At 45.3% G+C, this 18,446-nt stretch overlaps 1 long non-coding RNA gene, 8 other non-coding genes and 1 pseudogene across 11 annotated transcripts; 1 reads left to right on the top strand and 9 right to left on the bottom strand.

Annotated features, from left to right (window-relative positions):
- Positions 1–1,481: 1,481 nt before the first annotated feature.
- Positions 1,482–8,422, bottom strand: LOC124505576 (uncharacterized). Of its 3 annotated transcripts, none has more exons than XR_006960686.1 (11): positions 8,006–8,422; positions 7,670–7,754; positions 7,391–7,441; positions 7,014–7,048; positions 6,777–6,825; positions 6,438–6,483; positions 6,222–6,256; positions 5,971–6,007; positions 5,532–5,574; positions 5,259–5,289; positions 1,482–1,647 (listed from the first exon to the last, which is right to left on the bottom strand). It is a non-coding gene; the product is annotated as an uncharacterized LOC124505576 (long non-coding RNA). The 3 variants fall into 3 exon arrangements; XR_006960685.1 differs by lacking the exon at positions 1,482–1,647 and adding an exon at positions 3,898–4,122; XR_006960684.1 differs by lacking the exon at positions 1,482–1,647 and having other exon boundaries at positions 5,161–5,289; positions 8,002–8,421.
- LOC124506568 (small nucleolar RNA SNORD22) lies at positions 5,368–5,492 on the bottom strand. Its single transcript, XR_006960817.1, has one exon. It is a non-coding gene; the product is annotated as a small nucleolar RNA SNORD22 (small nucleolar RNA).
- On the bottom strand, positions 5,735–5,803 carry LOC124506567 (small nucleolar RNA SNORD31). Its single transcript, XR_006960816.1, has one exon. It is a non-coding gene; the product is annotated as a small nucleolar RNA SNORD31 (small nucleolar RNA).
- On the bottom strand, positions 6,085–6,153 carry LOC124506565 (small nucleolar RNA SNORD30). Its single transcript, XR_006960815.1, has one exon. It is a non-coding gene; the product is annotated as a small nucleolar RNA SNORD30 (small nucleolar RNA).
- On the bottom strand, positions 6,328–6,393 carry LOC124506561 (small nucleolar RNA SNORD29). Its single transcript, XR_006960811.1, has one exon. It is a non-coding gene; the product is annotated as a small nucleolar RNA SNORD29 (small nucleolar RNA).
- Positions 6,604–6,730, bottom strand: LOC124506569 (small nucleolar RNA SNORD22). The gene has a single exon (XR_006960818.1). It is a non-coding gene; the product is annotated as a small nucleolar RNA SNORD22 (small nucleolar RNA).
- Positions 7,118–7,192, bottom strand: LOC124506562 (small nucleolar RNA SNORD28). Its single transcript, XR_006960812.1, has one exon. It is a non-coding gene; the product is annotated as a small nucleolar RNA SNORD28 (small nucleolar RNA).
- LOC124506563 (small nucleolar RNA SNORD27) lies at positions 7,515–7,588 on the bottom strand. The gene has a single exon (XR_006960813.1). It is a non-coding gene; the product is annotated as a small nucleolar RNA SNORD27 (small nucleolar RNA).
- LOC124506564 (small nucleolar RNA SNORD26) lies at positions 7,861–7,936 on the bottom strand. Its single transcript, XR_006960814.1, has one exon. It is a non-coding gene; the product is annotated as a small nucleolar RNA SNORD26 (small nucleolar RNA).
- A 2,625-nt stretch (positions 8,423–11,047) lies between the features above and the next one.
- Positions 11,048–11,225, top strand: LOC124506606 (uncharacterized; annotated as a pseudogene).
- The last annotated feature ends 7,221 nt before the right edge of the window (positions 11,226–18,446 follow it).

Below are 18,446 nucleotides of genomic sequence, written 5' to 3' on the forward strand. Positions count from 1 at the left end.
TGAAGCCAAGGCAAGTGGGGAGTGGCTCCTTCACCCTCAGTCCGCTGTTACCCTGCCCCTTTCTATACAGGTATGGGAGACTGACAGTGCAGGCACCATAAGAACTTGGAAATTAACCTTTGCTCCTGGGAGGCCATGTGTCCATTTGTTTATGCTTATGGAGCACGTACTCTACAATGATAAAATCAGACAGGACCTTTGGCTTCGTGAGTTCGTGGTCTACTGGGGAAAACTGGGAGAAGGCTCCTGTGATTCTCCAGGCAAGAGCTGGAGGGGATCTGGGCAGGGTGGCTGTGAGGGCAGAGGTGGAGGGAAGTGGAAGGGATCACAGAGAATCACTGGCTTTGATGACAGGCAAAGTGAGGCCAAGGGAAGGGTATTCTTTCCGTGTGCATACATTTTAACTTTGATGTCTTGGGGGCACCTGTGTGGCTGTTGGTTAAGCTTCTGACTTCTGCTCAGGTCATGATCTTGCTGTTTGTGGGTTCGAGCCCCGCATTGGGCTCTGTGCTGACAGCTCAGAGCCTGAGCCTGTTTCGGATTCTGCGTCTCCCTTTCTCTCTGCCCCTCCCTTGCTTGCGTTCTGTCTCTCAAAAATAAACATTGAAATAATAATAAAATAAATTTGATGTTTTGTTTTCACAAAAGTGACACACTATATATTGTCACATGTTCAAAGGCTTATAACATCCCCCCCATAAAATGTTTTAATGGTACTTTTCTTGTTGTTTATAAATTGATTAAACAATTTTAGACTTTCTATTTGTGTGTGTGTGTGTGTGTTCTTAAGAAATGGTATAAACTTGGGGCGCCTGGGTGGCTCAGTCGGTTGAGCATCTGACTTCAGCTCAGGTCACGATCTCGCGGTCCGTGAGTTCGAGCCCCGCGTCGGGCTCTGGGCTGATGGCTCAGAGCCTGGAGCCTGCTTCTGATTCTGTGTCTCCCTCTCTCTCTGCCCCTCCCCCGTTCATACTCTGTCTCTCTCTGTCTCAAAAATAAATAAATGTTAAAAAAAATATTAAAAAAAAGAAATGGTATAAACTTAAAAATCAGCACAATATAGAGCATGTCAAAGAACAGCCTAGTCAGTTTGAAGATTTTGATTTTAATGTAACTGCATCTCCCAACCCTTCTGAGAATCTGTTGAAGCTTTCCTCAAATGAGTTGCCTTACACACGTCTTGCATACCATTTCCTGGGGGGATTCTTTAGGGCCCCCTAAGCCCATTCATTAACAACCACAGTCCTAAAGAGACAGGAGAACCTGACGGCGTCCAAACACCTAATGAGGTCATATCAAGTTGGAGGTACAGGGGCACCTGGGTAGCTCAGTGGGTTGAGGGTCGACTCTGGATTTCAGCTGAGGTCCTGATCTCACAGGTTCCTGAGTTCCAGCTGCGCGTCAGGCTCTATGCCGACAGTGCAGAGCCTGCTTGGGATTGTCTCTCTCTCTCTGCCCCTCTCCCCAAATAAAGAAATAAGCATTTAAAAAAAAAAATGGGGGCATAGATGGGGATGGTCCCGGAAGCCCTGCTTCAGCTTGTGGCAGGGCTGTCTGAGAGCACGGTCTCCTGGACTCAAGGCTGGCTCCACTGGGCCCACTTTCCCGTGGTGACTCGGGGGTGGATTTGGACAGCTCCTGCAGCTCCTGGAAAAGAAGCACCAGTTCTCCTCTTGGCCACCAATTCCACCACCCCCTTTGCTAATTTGTGTGAACCGCCCCCACCCCCCCCCACCCCCCGCCCCCGTCCCCCAGCTCTCTAGAAATTCGAATTCACACTTTCTACTGAAAGCCTCTCATCTGGTGCCTGGGCTTTCGGTGCTATGGTGACAACGGATTCCCTGTCTCCAGCCTGACTGGTCAGTGGTGCCAGGCACCATTCCAAGTGCTTTGTATGTAGTAACAGCCTTGAGAGAGAAGTGGTGACTGTCATGTTCCGTCTTTTACAGATGGAGAAACTGAACCACTTCAGGTCACACAGCTAGTAAGTGGTGGAGACTCCAACCTCAGGCAACTCCTATACCATACCACGTCTGCTTGACTCCTTGGGTGTCAGGGAGGCATCTGAGACTCACGCTATCCAAAATCATTCCCTACTGTCCCCACTGGAATGGCCTTTATGCTCCCTTCACTCACCCCCACATCCACTCCGTCCGCTAGTCCTGTTGCGTCTACTCCAGAATACATCCTGACTCCGGTTCATCCCATCAGCTGTTCCTTCCTTAGCCTCCAGAACTCCCCATCTTAGCTCAAATGTCACCTCCTCAGAGACGCTTGCCCTGACCACCTTCTTACCAAATCACGGATTCTTGTTCCCTGCTGGCATTTGTCACAGATCTCAGGGTGTCTTCAACTTAGCACTATTGACATTTTGGGCTGTATGACTCATTGGAGTGGTAGAGGGAGCTGGCCTGTGCATCGTAGGGTCTCCCCACTGGATGCCAGTATACCACCCCCAAAGTTTTAACAACCAAAAGCGTTTCCAGGGATTAACTTTTTTCTGGGGGATGAAGTCACTGCTGCTTGAAAACCACTGTTATTTCAAACTATCTTGTGCACTCACTGTCCTATTTTCCCTTTCCCTCCCTCTTGTAAGAATGTAACTAAACAGCAATCAACAACGGCAAAAGCAAGGCCATGGCTCTTGTGATCAGTACACTGCTAGGTTTGGGACACAGCAGCTGCTCAGTGCTGTGACCATTCATGGAGGTGGGGAGACAGGGTGTTGTGTCAGGGGGGAGCAGACCTGGGCAGGACAGGGACTCCAGGGACTGTGTCCAGTTAGATATATCAGGGAAGGAGGTCAAGGGGCAAGTGGATGTACCTGAAGCTCAGGGTAAAGGTGGTCTGAGGCATCAGGAACTCGAGGAGCCAGGCCTCAATCATTCCAGCCCTCTCCCCCGTTCCTCCATATTGTCTGTGATCTCATCTTTTAGCCAGAGTAGCCATTGACTTGGATCTTAATTTGAATTCATTTGCCAAATGGTGAGAATAGTATTCCTGGAAGGCTTCATTGTCAACCAGACTCTTCCAGTGAATACCTTCTGGCCCCTGTACCAGCCTAGATCCAACTTTGGTTCCATCGTCTGCTTGCTGAATCCCTCAACTGGGTTAGAGTAGAAGCAGCCTCCAGACTCCTAGAGATAGCACCCGGCCTGATGTTTAAGTACCTAGGACCTTGAATAGTAACCCTCTCCTCCCCTGGTATTCTGTGACAGGGACAAGTCGCTTCTTTGCTGGTTCCCCTTTATCCAAGGGTACTTCTGGCAAAGACCTCCCACAGGAAGTACTGGGGTGAGAGGTCGTGTGCATAGTGGCTGGTCTGTAGTAAAAGCTAAATGCTTGCTGTTTTGTTTCAAGTCCACCTGACCTTAGTGGCTTTGACACAAGTGACCTGATGTTTCCTGGTCAGCACTGCAGATTCTCACTGCTTGTGATAGCTCACTGTGAGTTTCTCCTGTGTTCCTCCCAGGCTTTTTTTTCCCCCCACCAACTTTAAAAGCTGGTCCTTGTATCTTTTCTTATGCAACCTATTTGCATCCCACGTATACATAAGTATAACTATCCGCTCCCCAACAGTGCCATAGGTTTGTGGGCTTTATTGCCCACCCCTAAAGCTGGCTTGCCCAGGGCCAATTAAAAAGCAAAGACTTGAAAACACTGGTATGTGTGAGGCGACAATCCATCTGAATGAGATTGTAAATTTTCAAGTACTCATTCATGTACCTTAACGCCACTTGCTAAATTTATGCTCAGAAACAATGGCACATGTAGATGGAAAGATGGATGTTTGATGTCAATTCAGGTGTTCACTGAGCATTCCTACCAGATGTCCTAAGTGAACAGAAGTTCTGGTTTCCCATGGAAAGAACAAATAGAAGACAGACACAAGCAGGATTATTCTCATCGTTATATTTACACCAACAGGATAAACACAATTGGCCAAAGTAGGCCTTTTAGCATTGACTTAAGAAAATTTTTTTTAGGGGCACCTCATTGGCTCAGTCTGTTATATGTCGAACCATTGATTCCAGCTCAGGTTATCTCAGTTTCAGAGTTCAAGTCCTGCATTGGGCTCTGCACTGGACAGCATGAGGTCTACTTGGGATTCTGTCTCCCTGTCTGAAAAATGAACATTCACAATTAAAAAAAAAAAAAACTTTAGAAGTAGGCTCTGCCCAAACATGGAGTTGAAACTCAGGATCCTGAGATCACGAGTTGCATGCTCTGAGCCAGCCAGGTACCCCCTAGCAGGGACTTTTGAGTGGGACCCCGAGTTACCTACAAGAACCAGGACAATTCCAGATAAAGGGAAGAATGTAGAGACCCAGAAACTCATTAGAGGAACAGAAATCCAGGGGCTACTGGCCTGATCCTACAGAAAGCAGACTCCACTGAAATGTTGGGAATTTTATATGCAGAAAAAGGGCAATGAAATACCAAAATCTGACAGCGAATATTTTGAGTCTGGGTGGTCCTTAATGGTGATTATGCCTTATGGCTCTTTGTGCCTTATGAACCAAGCCTGCCAAAGTTAAGGCAGAGCTAAGGATCACCCAAAGCCAGGAAACTTTTCATGCAGCGAGGCATGTATTGGGGCAAGAAGATCTTAGAAGGCTCCTTGAACAATGCTTCCCTGAGCTAGATAGCATCAGGCAAAGTGCCACATTAAACTGGATACTGACAACTTCCCCAGGATTATTTCTTTCTATCCAGCTACATGCACAAGTCACAATGAAGGTTAAACCTGTATTTAGAAAGGATTAAACAATTATGTTAATTGCAATAACTAGGTTGTACAAAAACAGGACTTGAAAATTCCCTTTTGATAAAGAACTGAATTCCTGTACAGAATAAAGTGCATTTTCTTGGTAGACAAGAAGAATGTATGTACTACATTGAGTTTACAAGGGACTACCCTTTAAACTAGTTCACACTGGAGAGCATCAATAGCTCAGTTGGTTGAACATGATTCTTGATTTAGGCTCTGGTCATGTGGGTAAGCCCCAAGGGGGCTCCACACTCAGTATGGAGCCTGCTTAAGATTTTCTTTCCCTCTGCCCCACTTCCCCCACTTGCTTTCTAAAAAAAAACAAACAAAAAAAAAAACCCTAGCATACCTACTTTCAGGTATACTTTTGTTTTTGTTAGCCTGCTTCAGATTCTGTGTCTCCATCTTTCTCTGCCCCTCCCCCACTCACATGTGGTCTCTCAAAAATAAACATTAAATAAACACCAATATTTGGACAAATACCTACCCATTACCTATGCCTTGTTCCTTCTTCAGACCTGGGGGAAAAAAAAAAAAAAACACTCTACGTCAAAGTGACTTGTCCTTCCCTTTCCCATCTTTAGAAATCTCTTGTAATCCCTCAGACTGTTCCTTCTGGAACAAGCTTCCTCTTTTCCCCCAGCCAGTCCCAGTGGGTTCACCTTTACAGGCTCTGGGACTAGAACAGGAAGTAAGACATGTGACTGTTTCTTCACTGGGAAGTTTTAATTTGGACCATCTAGTATCTAGGTTTACCCACCTGACTTCAGACTGGAGCTGAGCAGAGAAATGGCTGAGGGTACCTGTAAAAGAATGATTGGGAATTATAGGCCTCTCAGTTATCCCCCTGGGTCCCTATTGCTTAGAGGGTAGGCACAGTTGTAAAGGTTATGTAGTATTCTGCATGCACATTTTACATAGAAACCACCAGCCAACTTACCACTTCTTACTCTAAGATAAGCTCACAGCTCAGAGAATACCTTTCAGTCACAGTGTTCAGACTGGGGCGGTATTGAATTCATCACTGGTGAGTGGGAGCTTGTCACAGATGGTTCAGGGTGTCCACAGACAAGACCGAATTAAGTCAGTAATGTCTTCTTCGAATAGCTCCCAGACCAAAGTGTTGCCCCCTCCCCATTAAAAACACCTAGTAAATTTTACATAATGGCTATAAATGACAACATTACAAAGGCATTCACCTCAAATCATTCTTGGGCTCCAGAGAAGGTGCTGAACCTGAAACAAACCAGACTGGAGTCAGTAATGCTTACCTTCAGCAATAAATCGTTCCCCTTTAAAACCATCATTTCTAGGAAAATCAGATTTCCAATCTCAACAGCAAGTTATCAGCCGAACGAGATTCCATGTAAGTCATCACGTGTTTAGGCCCCAAAGGGTGTTTTTTTTTGTACCCAATATGCTTCAGGTATCACGTATGGAAACTACTCACCTCTGAGCAAATGAGCAGGTTATGGGTAACCATACCTAGAGAAAGACAAAGCTGTGGGTAATGAAAAGTCCTTCCACGTGGCATCCCCCCATTCCTACTTTTTCCAGTTTCTCAGGTGTTCACATGTTTTCATTGTGGAGTCATAGTGAGCTAGTTTTATTCATCATGGAAACTTGCCTATTTGGTGGCATGAACCACAGACATTAACCAACTAACCTGTTAACTTGGAGGCCTTTTGCTAGTATACACGAACAAGCTGCTCCTGAAGAAGATCATGTAATTAGCCAAGCAAGTATCTAAAACAGCCAAAGCTATTCTAGCTATATAATTAATGGGTTTAAGTGAAGAAAACCCAAGCAAATACTATTGACAGGGATACGCTGTACCTCAGACAGTTCCTTATGGAACAAATTCTCATCCTCTCACCCAGTTAGCCCCAGTGGGTTCACCATTACTGGCTCTGGGGCTAGAACAGGGGTAAGACAGGATGCTTGCTCTCTTCATTGGCATTATACTCTGGGGCAAGCTGTAATCAGCAAGGTTACAAGTACTCACCATCCTTAACTCTTTCCATGAGTTCGACCCTGAGCACATCAGTGGGCATCTAGAGAAATAGATCAAGAAATATCACTACAAGGAAAAAGAACCAGAAAGTTATACGGGCTGATCAAGTCTTTGGTCACAACGACAAGACAAATAAAAACCACACGATGAAAAAAAAAAAAAAAAATCACCCTTTGATGGGTTCACACATACGCTAACAAAACAACAGTATTAGGAGAAGCTACTCACCATAATGTAAATCAACATATTACCATCAGGACGACCTGCAAAAGGAGACCAGATGGTTATCAAAAAATACTAGGCTAGAACAAAGTTTCTTCATTAATAGAAACTGCCATCAGAACTCTAACATGCTATTAATTGTTGTACCTCACAGAGGATCAGCATATCTATTCAAATCATCTGACAGTGACATATGGGTGAGGGAGAGCACACCATCTCAAGAATTAACTGTACTGTTGGGTTGCTCTTTCCCTCCACAGGAAAGTCATTCTAAGAGGAATAAGCTGCAAGAAGCAAAAAGGCAAAACTGCTCATTTTGCTCTCCTGGTTGTAGGCCAAACAGGAGAGGACACTCCAATCCCCTCATTTGGTCAAAAAATTACCTGTCTTCACCCTTGGAGGCAGCTGGATTCCTCAGGCTTGGGGAGGAGATGCTGGAAACAGAAAAGGAAGGCATTATATGTACCTAAAAATAGCCATTCATAGGTCCTTGAATACTCTTGGTCCACTTCTCAGCAGGAAGATGACATCACTTTTAAGATCAGCCATATGCTTGTCTTTCTTTATGTTCATCACAGAGTGGTCAGCATAATCTGAACGAGAACAAACCCCATCTAGACACAGTGCCCACCCTTAACTGCGGTAAATCACTGCATACCCACCTGGAGCATCACTGGAATGCTTACTTTGCAGGGATGGGTCTTGTCCCATCCTTCAACCCGTAAGGTCTTTTGAGCTGAACCACATCTGGAAGGAAAAAAAAAAAGGGGGAGCACCTCTCACTTAGTTTCATACTTTGCAGTCGGTCTTCTTACCTCCGCGCGAAACACCCGAACATTCGCTGCGGGCTGGTGCTACTCAGAACTCTTAGGCTTTCTCCACTACTCCATCAGAAAGAGAGAGTTCAATCCTTAGTATCATCCCCGTAGCACTTCCCACAGGGCCCCCGTACACTCGACAACCGAGGAAGAGGGGGTAAAAGAGGACCACCCACCTACCCTAACAGGTCGGCTCTTTTCCATTCTGGCCTTCAGACGTGCGCCTGAACCCTGCAGACAAGAGGACATTAAATCAACACCGGCTTTTTCACAATCGTTTTGTCCGCCGGAGCTACGACTGTGTCGCATTTCGGCTGTGCAAGGCCCGTCTCTTCAGAGTTTCTTATCCTCACGGAGCTCAGTACAGGTCTGTGAAAAGGTTCTCATCACAGAGAGGGCCGCCGGCACGGCCCGCCATCGCCATCTTGTCCTTCACAAAGCTCCGCGGCTGCTTCGTGGACTCAAGGCCGTGGCCGAGCTCTTACCCCTCCCCCACCAGCCAATAAATGCAATGTATTAGTGCTCAGGCAAGCCACGCTCACTTTTTATTTTTCCCTCGCTTCACCTTTTAAAAAAAGATAAACAACCCACATACTCACCTGACACCGTGAAAAAAAAAAGAGGCAGACGGGCGGCAGCGAGATACTTAAATACCACCTCGCAGAGGCCCACGGGATTTATGGGCGGGACTACGGCGGGCGCACGCGCATATGGAGACAGCGCGCGAGCCTGGGGAATTGTGGGTAGGGAATTCCAGGGAAGGCGGGAGTGCAGCGCGCACACTCAGCATCTGGGGGCGCGAAAAAAGACGCGCATGCGTCTCAGGGAGTCGCGCTGGCGCTCATTGTAGCGGGGTCCGTACCGCCGGCTCTCTGTGGGACGAGAACGCAGAGGTCCCGGCTTTGCAACGATCTTGGGAGACGCTCCGTCCCGGTCACGACCGCCTGCTTCCACTCCATTCCCTGAGCCCCCCACTTACCCACACACACCCTAAACTGGTGTGCAGGCTCCGCCTCCCCGTGAGGTTCCCCCTGAACCTCATTTTGAAGTCTCGACCGGCGTCATCCCGGTTACACGCCTGCCTCCCGGCGCGCCTCTGCAGGCCTGGTGCGCAGGGTCCCTGCGTAGAGGGCGGCTGTGGGGTACCGGGAGCGGAAGGCTCTTTGTACGGAGCCATTTTGGGAATGTGAATCAGACCCTCAGTGCTCCTGCTCCGCTTGGATCTTCTGACAGGGTCTGATTTTTCCCGAGCGACGGTTTTTACCGTCCGATGTCGCTAGGAGCTTGGCTTGTAGCAGGGCGTATACATATACAGGTTATATATAAAGTAGGCTCCACTGTCCAGCGTGGGGTTCAAAGTCACGGACCCTGGGATCAAGAGCTGCGTGCTCTACCTGCTGAGCCACCCAGGTGCCCCTGAATCCCAGGTCTTTCCACAGACCAAATGAATCAGAATTTTCATGTTGACAAACTACCTGGCTGATTTGTATATGCCATGTCCACTGTGCTTTCTCAAGACGATTTTCAGTCACTTTCTTGACCTCTCGGCAACACTGTACCCAGTTGATCCATTCCCTATTTCCTGAAACACTGTGTTCCCACAGTTCTTGAGACCCTGTCCTCTCCCACTGTTGACATTTCTCATAATGTCTTGTAAGGGTTAAATTGTAGTGTAGGGCTAACGTTTAGCTTGAAAAATAACAGCTTTGTGTTGATACTGAAGGTTAAGAGATAACAGCCTTGCTTCACTCTTGTAAACTACCCCTCATACTCTTGTAAATTAGGCTTCACCAATTAAGGAAACAAAAGTCCAAAGAAAAGAGCATCAGAGGCAGGGTCAAGGGGATCCACTGGTTGCAACTTAGAGGCAGAAAGTCTAAAGTAAACACCTCGTTAGGCAACTGTTTCTAACTCATCTGGCAACTGTTTCTGACTCATCTGGAAACTTTCTTTGTTCTGTTCCCAGGTGATGATAAAACGATGTGATCGGTTATAAAAACTCTGTACCCCGGCTGTTCGGGGCGCACTCTTATCAAGAGTGTTGGACCCGATCGGTCAGCCTTGCCTCTCATTGTAATAAAGTTTGTTGTGACTGTCACTGGTGCCCGTAGCATTCTGTTTCAGGAGTCGTGTGGATGCAACAGTCTTAGTGATCTCTTGAAGTAGATAGTGTAGCCATTCCTTAAACAGTAATGTACCCCCAGTTGGGTGCCGCACCCAGCTATTTTTCTCACTCTGCCTGGGCCACCTTATTCACTCCCATGATTTTAATGACCAGCATTATGCCTATGACTCCAGCCCAGGCTCTTTCTCCTGAGCTTCACAGCTGTAAGTCCAGTTGCCTTCTGGATGAACGTTATCACTTGGTTGGTCCCCAGACTCCTCAACTTTTCCAAAATGGACTTCACCTCACTATTCATTCCACCCAATTGTCCATGCCCCCCACTTCTGCTACCCTAATTCAAGCCATTCACCCTGAGGTTTTTACAAAAAATTTAACCTGCTCCCTGGGCCTGGTTTCCTCCCTTCCAATCAATCCATTCTCCCCCTTGCAGCCAGAGTGATTTTTCCAAATAAAAAATTATGATCAAGTCTCACTTCTCAGCTCATAAAACTTCAGTTCCTTTCCATCGTCTTTAGGACCCACCAGTATAGCCGTTAAGACCCCTGCTTTCCTTGCCAGCTTTTTTTTTTACCACCACTCCCTCCCCAAGCCTGATTCACCTTGCCTCCCACTATAACTCTCTTTAATTCAAGATCATGCCTGTGTAAATCATCATTGTATCCCTGTTGCCTGGCAGAATGCAAGACACTAAGTAGGACTCAGTATATATCAGTTTATCTCCATACATTTCGAATGACCTTTTTCCAGCCCCAATTCATTGCCCTACATATCACAGGTGCTCCTTGCTTACAGAGGTCCGGGAGGGTTTGCTCAGGGAGCAACTCTGCCCTCACCTGGCTACAAGAGGCACTGCCTCGCTTAACGGAAGTGGATATACAAATAACTACCGCTTTGCCAGGAATTACTCACTTCCATGGAGAAACAGTCCCAATTTGATGACAGAATTACTGGATTGTGGAGAAGCGTGACACTGGGGAGGATTAGCCTGGTCTCAGGGGAGACGAGAATGTTGAAGGTTATAAGGACAGGCTCATATGCTGTATTTGTGGACCTGAGGGAGGAAGGTTTGGGATAATAGGGAGCCGATACGGGTAGGAATTGATCTTTTGGCTAAGCTCAAGTGTGGTATCTGTTCTTATCAGTTTAACATCTGATACCTCCTGTATCTGAGGACAGTGTATTCCATTGATTTGGGGAGCGGGGGCTAGAATAAGAGCTTGCTTTGGGTACTCCATTCATCATTTCCCTGGTCCCCGGGTGTTTAACGGGGTTGATATACTTGAGGTTGGAGCGCATTACCACCACATCAGGTCTTTGGGCTGGGGGAAAAAAGCTATCACAGTGGGAAAGACAAAGTAGGAATCTCTGAAACTGCACCGTCCCCATTCCAGCGATGACCTTTTCTCCCATTCTGTCCTTAACCCATTGCACTCCAGCTCCTGTACCCGCCCCTCCACGGAGGCCACTACTGACCTCATTCACTTAATCCCAGAAGATACTTCCATCTTTCTTGACCTCTCTGTGGCATTTGACACTGGTGACCTCCCCCTCTTCCTGAAGTGCTCCCTACCTTTGCTTTCTGGGACCCTGCACCCTCCTGGGTTTCCTCTTCCTTCTTGACCTTTTTCACTATCTATTCCTACCCGTTCCTCAGGGTTCTGTTCCGGGTCCACTTGTTTTCTCACTCGCTAGACTCTGCCTAGATAAACCAGCTTACCCATCACCTTGGGCCTCATTTACCATATATATATGCTGCCATCTCCCCCACTTCATCCCAACACAAGATCTCCTGGACTGCACACGCTGGTATCTAACTGTCTATCAGACATCTTCACTGGGATGACCCATAAACAGCTCAGCTCAACTTGTCCGCAATGGAATTTATCATCTTTTCCTACAAATCTGTTCCTTCCCCGACGTGCCCTCTTTGACTCGATTGTCTAAGCCAGAACGTGGTCCTTATCCCTGCTGCTGATATGCTGTAAATCCTCTCCAGCCAAACACTTCCGGGAACGTATTTGTATTGGAGCAAGTTGGTTATTTGTTGCAGTGAGGAAGAACACACCCCGTGGGGAATCACGGGGTGTCTCAGTAAGAGGGTGTTAGAAATAATTTACTGCAGGATTTGGGCTTGTGCTAAGTGATTTGTGGGAGATTTTAAGCAAGTGAGGCTTTACTCTGGATTTGATGTTTTCAGGAAGTGACATCATTTATTATTGGGTATCTTAATAAGTCTTACCTAGAAGGACGGAAGGATAGAATGAGACTGACTTATGATTGGTAAATAAACCATCACTCATATTAGCGAGGACAGGGAGCAGTTTGGACTTTTGCTATCTGGACGATGTTCATGCTTTTTTTCTGTGCTCAGACGTATGGGATGGGCTTGTTTTGCCTTGACCCACCATGATCACAGAGTGGCCTTGACTTATGTTGATATTCTGAAATTATGTTCAACAGGAGACCACCAAGGTCTAGGTGTGAATCCCAGGCCAGCTTCTGGATGTCAGTAGATGCTTTTCTCCTTCTCAGTACCCTAGTGTAAGCCATTCACCCCTGGATTTCTGCTACAGATTCCCAAACTGGTTCCCTGGCTTTGACTTAACTCTCTTTTTTTGTTTTTTTTTTTTAAGTTTATTTATTCATTCTGAGAGAGAGTGTGTGTGGGAGGGGCAGAGAGAGAGAGAGAATCCCAAACAGGATCTGCACTGCCAGTGCAGAGCCCGATGTGGGGCTCAAACCCACGAACCACGACATCATGACCAGAGCAGAAATCAATAGTTGGTTGCCTAACTGACTGAGCCACCCAGGCATCTCATGACTTCAACCCCTTATAACCCATTCTCCACATTATAGCCAGAGTGATCTTTCTAATTTAAAAAAAAAAAAATTTTTTTTTTCAACGTTTATTTATTTTTGGGACAGAGAGAGACAGAGCATGAATGGGGGAGGGGCAGAGAGAGAGGGAGACACAGAACTGGAAACAGGCTCCAGGCTCTGAGCCATCAGCCCAGAGCCCGACGCGGGGCTCGAACTCACGGACCGCGAGATCGCGACCTGGCTGAAGTCGGACGCTTAACCGACTGCGCCACCCAGGCGCCCCTCTAATTTTTAAAAAATGTTTTTTTTTTTGAGAGAGAGAGAGGGGGGGGAGGGGCAAAGAGACAGGTAGACACAGAATCCGAAGCAGGCTCCACGCTCTGAGCTGTCAGCACAGATCCCAATGCAGGGGCTAAAACTTACGAACTGTGTGAGATCATGAGCTGAATGGAGCTGGATGCTTAACTGGCTGAGCCACCCAGGCGCCACCAGAGCGATCTTTCTAAACGGAGAGTCTGATCTCAGCTCAAAATCCTCAGTGCTTCGCCTTTGCTCTTAGGTTAAAATCTGTACCCACTGACAGAGCCAACAAGGCCCGTTTTCCTTTTTCAGTTTTAATATCACTACTCATTCCCTCCCTTGCTCTACTTGACCCCTTCCCTATATAAACTCCCTGAGGTCAGAAATCGTGTCTGTATAACTTATTTTATCCGTATCGTGTAGAACAAGGCATGACACTGTAATGCATCGATTGCCTGCCCTGTGCTATGAAGGAAGCTCCTGAAGAGGCTGTTAGGAAAAATGCAGTTCCTGGCAACAGGAAGCTCTCTCAGAGGATGGAGGCTGCGTCTGCCCCCTCCTGGCAGCAAGAGGCACTGCCTCCATTCGTGGAGGAAAAGGGATCCGCAAATGAACAGGGCTCTCCTGGGATCTGGGAGTAGGGCATTCACCTCTGGGAAAAATTCAGTTTGAGGACAGAATTTCCTTATTTCCTGAACTGTGGAGAAGTATGCCAGGAGAAGCTCTCTCATAGAGGGGTGAGACTGGTTTTTGGAAGAGTTGAGCATGTGGAATTTTATAAGGGACAGCTGGGAAGCGAGTTCTGCTGGGAATCTTAATTGTAGGTTGTTTCTTTGTTTCTTGGCCCAAGATCAAGAACAGTATGTGTTCTTTAAAAAAATGTTTTTTTTTTAAATGTTTATCTTTATTTTTGAGACAGAGAGAAACAGAGCTTGAGCGGGGGAGGGACAGAGAGAGAGGGAGACAGAATCCGAAGCAGGCTCCAGGCTCTGAGCTGTCAGCACAGAGCCCAATGTGGGGCTCAAACTTGTCAACTTCAAGATCATGACCTGAGCTGAAGTTGGATGCTCAACCGACTGAGCCACCCAGGCGCCCCATGAATAGTATGTGTTCTTATCATTTAGTATCTTGTAAACCTGTACCTGAGGATACTTTATCAAGTTTATTATTATTATTATTATTATTATTATTATTATTATGTGGGTTTTGGAAACAGAGAGATTGAATAGGGGCTCTCTCCATCTATTCTACAAACCAACCCGATATTGCAGTACCCCCATGAATGGTATGGTTCTCCCTTTTGGACTCAATGTCAGTTAAAATGCAGACTGTTGCATTCCACTATGTCTTTTGGTTTTTGGGAAAAAATTTTAAGATAAATCTGCTCTTTCCCCTCTTTCTTTAATGCTATATGTTTGACACATATTTTACTTGTCTTTTATGTCCTGGTTCTTTAATATTTATTTATAGTGCTCTATTTAGAGATTTTCTACAGATGATCTTGTCCCTTAGTGATAGAACATGTTTCAGGTTACCAAATATATATTGGTGTAACCGACGTGGCAGTAAAATCTTTCATATGTTGCTTTGTGCACATGTATGAGAGTTTCTCCGGGGTATGCATCTAGGAGTGACATTTCCAGATAACAGCAAGAGTATTTTCAGTTTTATAGACTGTTGCAAATTTCCCACATGTCCTGAATTGCAATTCTCTGGTATTCCTGAATAAACTCTTTTTTTTTTTTTCTGGTAAGATAACTGACAGTTTTATTTTTAAGGTTAACAGTTGCTAGTATAAATGGCAACTTAAAAAAATTTTTTTTCTCATTGTTTGCTACTGGTATACAGAACAGAATTGTTCTGCATCTAGTTTTTTTAATTGAACTCTTAATCTAATAATTTTTAGATTCAACTGGACTTTTTTCAAGAATTTATTTTGGGGGCACCTGGGTGGCTCAGTGGGTTGAGCATCCAACTTCAGCTCAGGTCATGATCTCAACAGTTTGTGGGTTCAAGCCCCACATCGGGCTCTGTGCTGACAGCTCAGAGCCTGGGGCCTGCTTCAGATTCTGCGTCTCCCTCTCTTTCTGTCACTCCCCAGCTCGTTCTCTCTCTCTCTCTCAAAAATAAATAAATAAATAAATAAATAAATAAATAAATAAATAAATAATTTAAAAATTACCAAAAAAAGATTTTTTTATTTTTAAACTAATCCCTACACCCAAAATGGGGCTCAAACTTACCACCTCAAGATCAAGAGTCACACACTCTTCCAACTGAGCCACCAACCGCCCCTCAATTTGGACTTTTTTGTACAGAATTTTCTATAAGTAGAGCAAAACATTTAGGTTTCATTCCCTACCCCCCCAATTGAATGTTAGTTACCTATAAAAGTATTTTGTAAATTACTGATAGTAATTTAAATTTGAGACCTGAAACCATAAAAATCCCTAGAAAATAACACAGCCAGAAAGGTCTCTGACATCAGCCATAGCAACATTTTTCTGGATACGTCTCCTGAGACGGGGGAATAAAAGCAAAAATAACCTATTTGGGACTTCATCAAAATAAAAAGATTCTGCACAGCAAAGGAAACAGTCAACAAAACTAAAAGGCAACCAACTAAATGGGAGAAGATCTTTGCAAATGACATATCCAAAAAGGGTTAGTATCCAAAATATATAAAGAACTTATACAGGGGCACAAGGCTGGCTCAGTTGGAAGGGCATGCGACTCTTGATCTTGGGGTCGTGAGTTTGAGCCTCACGTTGGGTATAGAGATTGCTTAAATAAATAAAACTTAAAGAGAACTTATACAAATCAACACCCCCAAAACCAAATAAAGCAGTTAAAAAATGGGCAGAAGAAATGAAAAGACATTTCTCCGAAGAAGACATCCAGATGGCCAAAAGACACATGAAAAGATGCTTAACATCTCATCATCAGGGAAATGAAAGTCAAAACTACAGTGAGATATCACCTCATACTCATCAGAATGGCTAAAATTAATGACACAGAAAACAACAAGTGTTGGCAAGAACTTGGAAAAAAAGTGTTGGTGGGAATGCAAACTGGTATAGCCACTAAGGAAAACAGTAAAGAGTTTCCTCAAAAAATTAAAAATAGAACTACCCTATGATCCATGAATAGCACTACTGGGTATTTATCCCCCAGAATACAAAAACACTAATTTAAAGGGATACATGCACCCGTATGTTTATAGCAGCATCATTTATAATAGCCAAGTTATGGAAGCAGCTCAAGTATCCATTGATAGATGAAAGGATTAAGAAGATGTTGGGGCGCCTGGGTGGCGCAGTCGGTTAAGCGTCCGACTTCAGCCAGGTCACGATCTCGCGGTCCGTGAGTTCGAGCCCCGCGTCGGGCTCTGGGCTGATGGCTCAGAGCCTGGAGCCTGTTTCCGATTCTGTGTCTCCCTCTCTCTCTGCCCCTCCCCCGTTCATGCTCTGTCTCTCTCTGTCCCAAAAATAAATAAACGTTGAAAGAAGATGTAGTATATACACACAATAGGATATTATTCAGCCATAAAAGAGAATGAAATCTTGCCATTTGCAACAACGTGGATGGAACTAGAGCGTATTATGCTAAGCAAAATAAGTCAAAGAAAGACATATGATATCATTTCACTCATATGTGGAATTTAAGAAACAAAACAAATAAGCAAAGGGGAAAAAAGAGAGACAGACAGACCAAGAAACAGACTCTTAACTATAGAGAAGAAACTGATGGTTATCAGAGGGGAGGTGGGTGGGGGGATGGGTGAAATAGGTGATGGGGATTAACAAGGGCGCTTGTGATAAATGAAAGAGCAGACTAAGCAGGACAACTAGTGACTATGTCCCTGACATGGCCGCAGGAAGAGGTTCCCGCTCAAACCTCAGACCACGCCTCCTCCCCTTGAGTAACTTATGTTTTCTAAGAAAGCAGGCTACCGATTGATGCATTCTTCCGAAGTCTAAGGTGGGAGGAAGGGGAGTATGAGAGGCGTGGAAAGCGTGAGTAGAAGAGGGAGGGCTTCTCTCAGGTAGGGGCCAGAGGCAGGAGCCCTGAACCCTGTCCAGGCTTAGAATGACCTGGGAGCATTTTACCCCTCCCCAAACCAATTAATCAGAGTCTCTGGGGATGGTGTTTGGTGCTAGGTATTTATATAGCACAGCGAGGCTGACAGCCAATGGTTAATAGGTGACCAGTGAAAAATGTTCTGTATACACTGAGGCCAAACATGTTAGAGATCCTCAGACACAGTGGTTCTTAAACTTCAGGTGCATCAGAATCTCCTGGAAGACTTGTTCAAACACAGATCGCTGAGCCCCACCCCTAGAGTTTCTGATTTATTAGGTCTGTGACCACCAGGCCCAACATTTGCATTTGTAACAAGTTCCAGGTGACGCTGATAATTGCTGATCTGGAACCACACCTTGGCAGCCATTGGTCTATCCTTCCCCAGCCAATCGGCTAAGGCCATGATCCCTATAAAACCTTTGTGCTTTTGAAACTCGTTCTCTCTCTCCGGTATCTCACTGCTGCCTTGGTGCAGGTAGGGGATTGAGCTCGAGCTAGCTTGAATAAAGGCTCTTTGCTTTTGCATCAGACTCGGCTCCCGGATGGTCTTTGGGGATCACGAATTCTGGGCATAACAGTAAGCACCTGGTGACATATGGAATTGTTTAATCACTATGTTGGACACCCGAGACTAATATAACACCATGTGGTGACTATGCTGGAATTAAATTATTGATAGTACTATTTAAAAAAAATTTTTTTTAATGTTTATTTATTTTTGAGAGAGACAGAGACAGAATGCAAGTGGGATGGGGCAGAGAGAGAGGGAGACACAGAATCTGAAGGAGGATCCAGGCTCTGAGCAGTCAGCACGGAGCCTGACGCGGGGCTTGAACTCACGAGCTGTGAGATCATGACCTGAGCCGAAGTCAGACGCTCAACTGACTGAGCTACCCAGGCGCCCCTTGATAGTACTATTTTAAAGAAACTGGGTAATCAGTTCTAATGCTGCTGTCTAATTTGAGGATGAAAGGGAATCTGTTCTAAACTTGCTAGAGGATCCATTTCTTTAAACTTTTGAGTTTTAGTTTTCTCTGTAGTAAACACCTTATTTAATTTATTTATTTAATATAATTTATTTTTTGAAAGCAATTTTAAGTTTACAGAATAGTGGACAGGAAGAATGGAGTTCCCATATCTTCCATTACCCTCTCTCCACCTCCCATCCTTTCCCCTATAAAAATCTTGCTCTAGTGAGGTACACCTGTTATAGTTGATGAGCCCATACTGATACATTATTAACTAAAGACCATGGTTTACATTAAGGTTCATTCTTTGTGTTGTACATTCTGT

This window comes from Lynx rufus, unplaced genomic scaffold (genome assembly GCF_022079265.1).
Source record: "Lynx rufus isolate CCGP_SWC_20201006 ecotype Redwood Valley unplaced genomic scaffold, mLynRuf1.p SCAF_9, whole genome shotgun sequence".
Taxonomy (NCBI): Eukaryota; Metazoa; Chordata; class Mammalia; order Carnivora; family Felidae; genus Lynx; species Lynx rufus.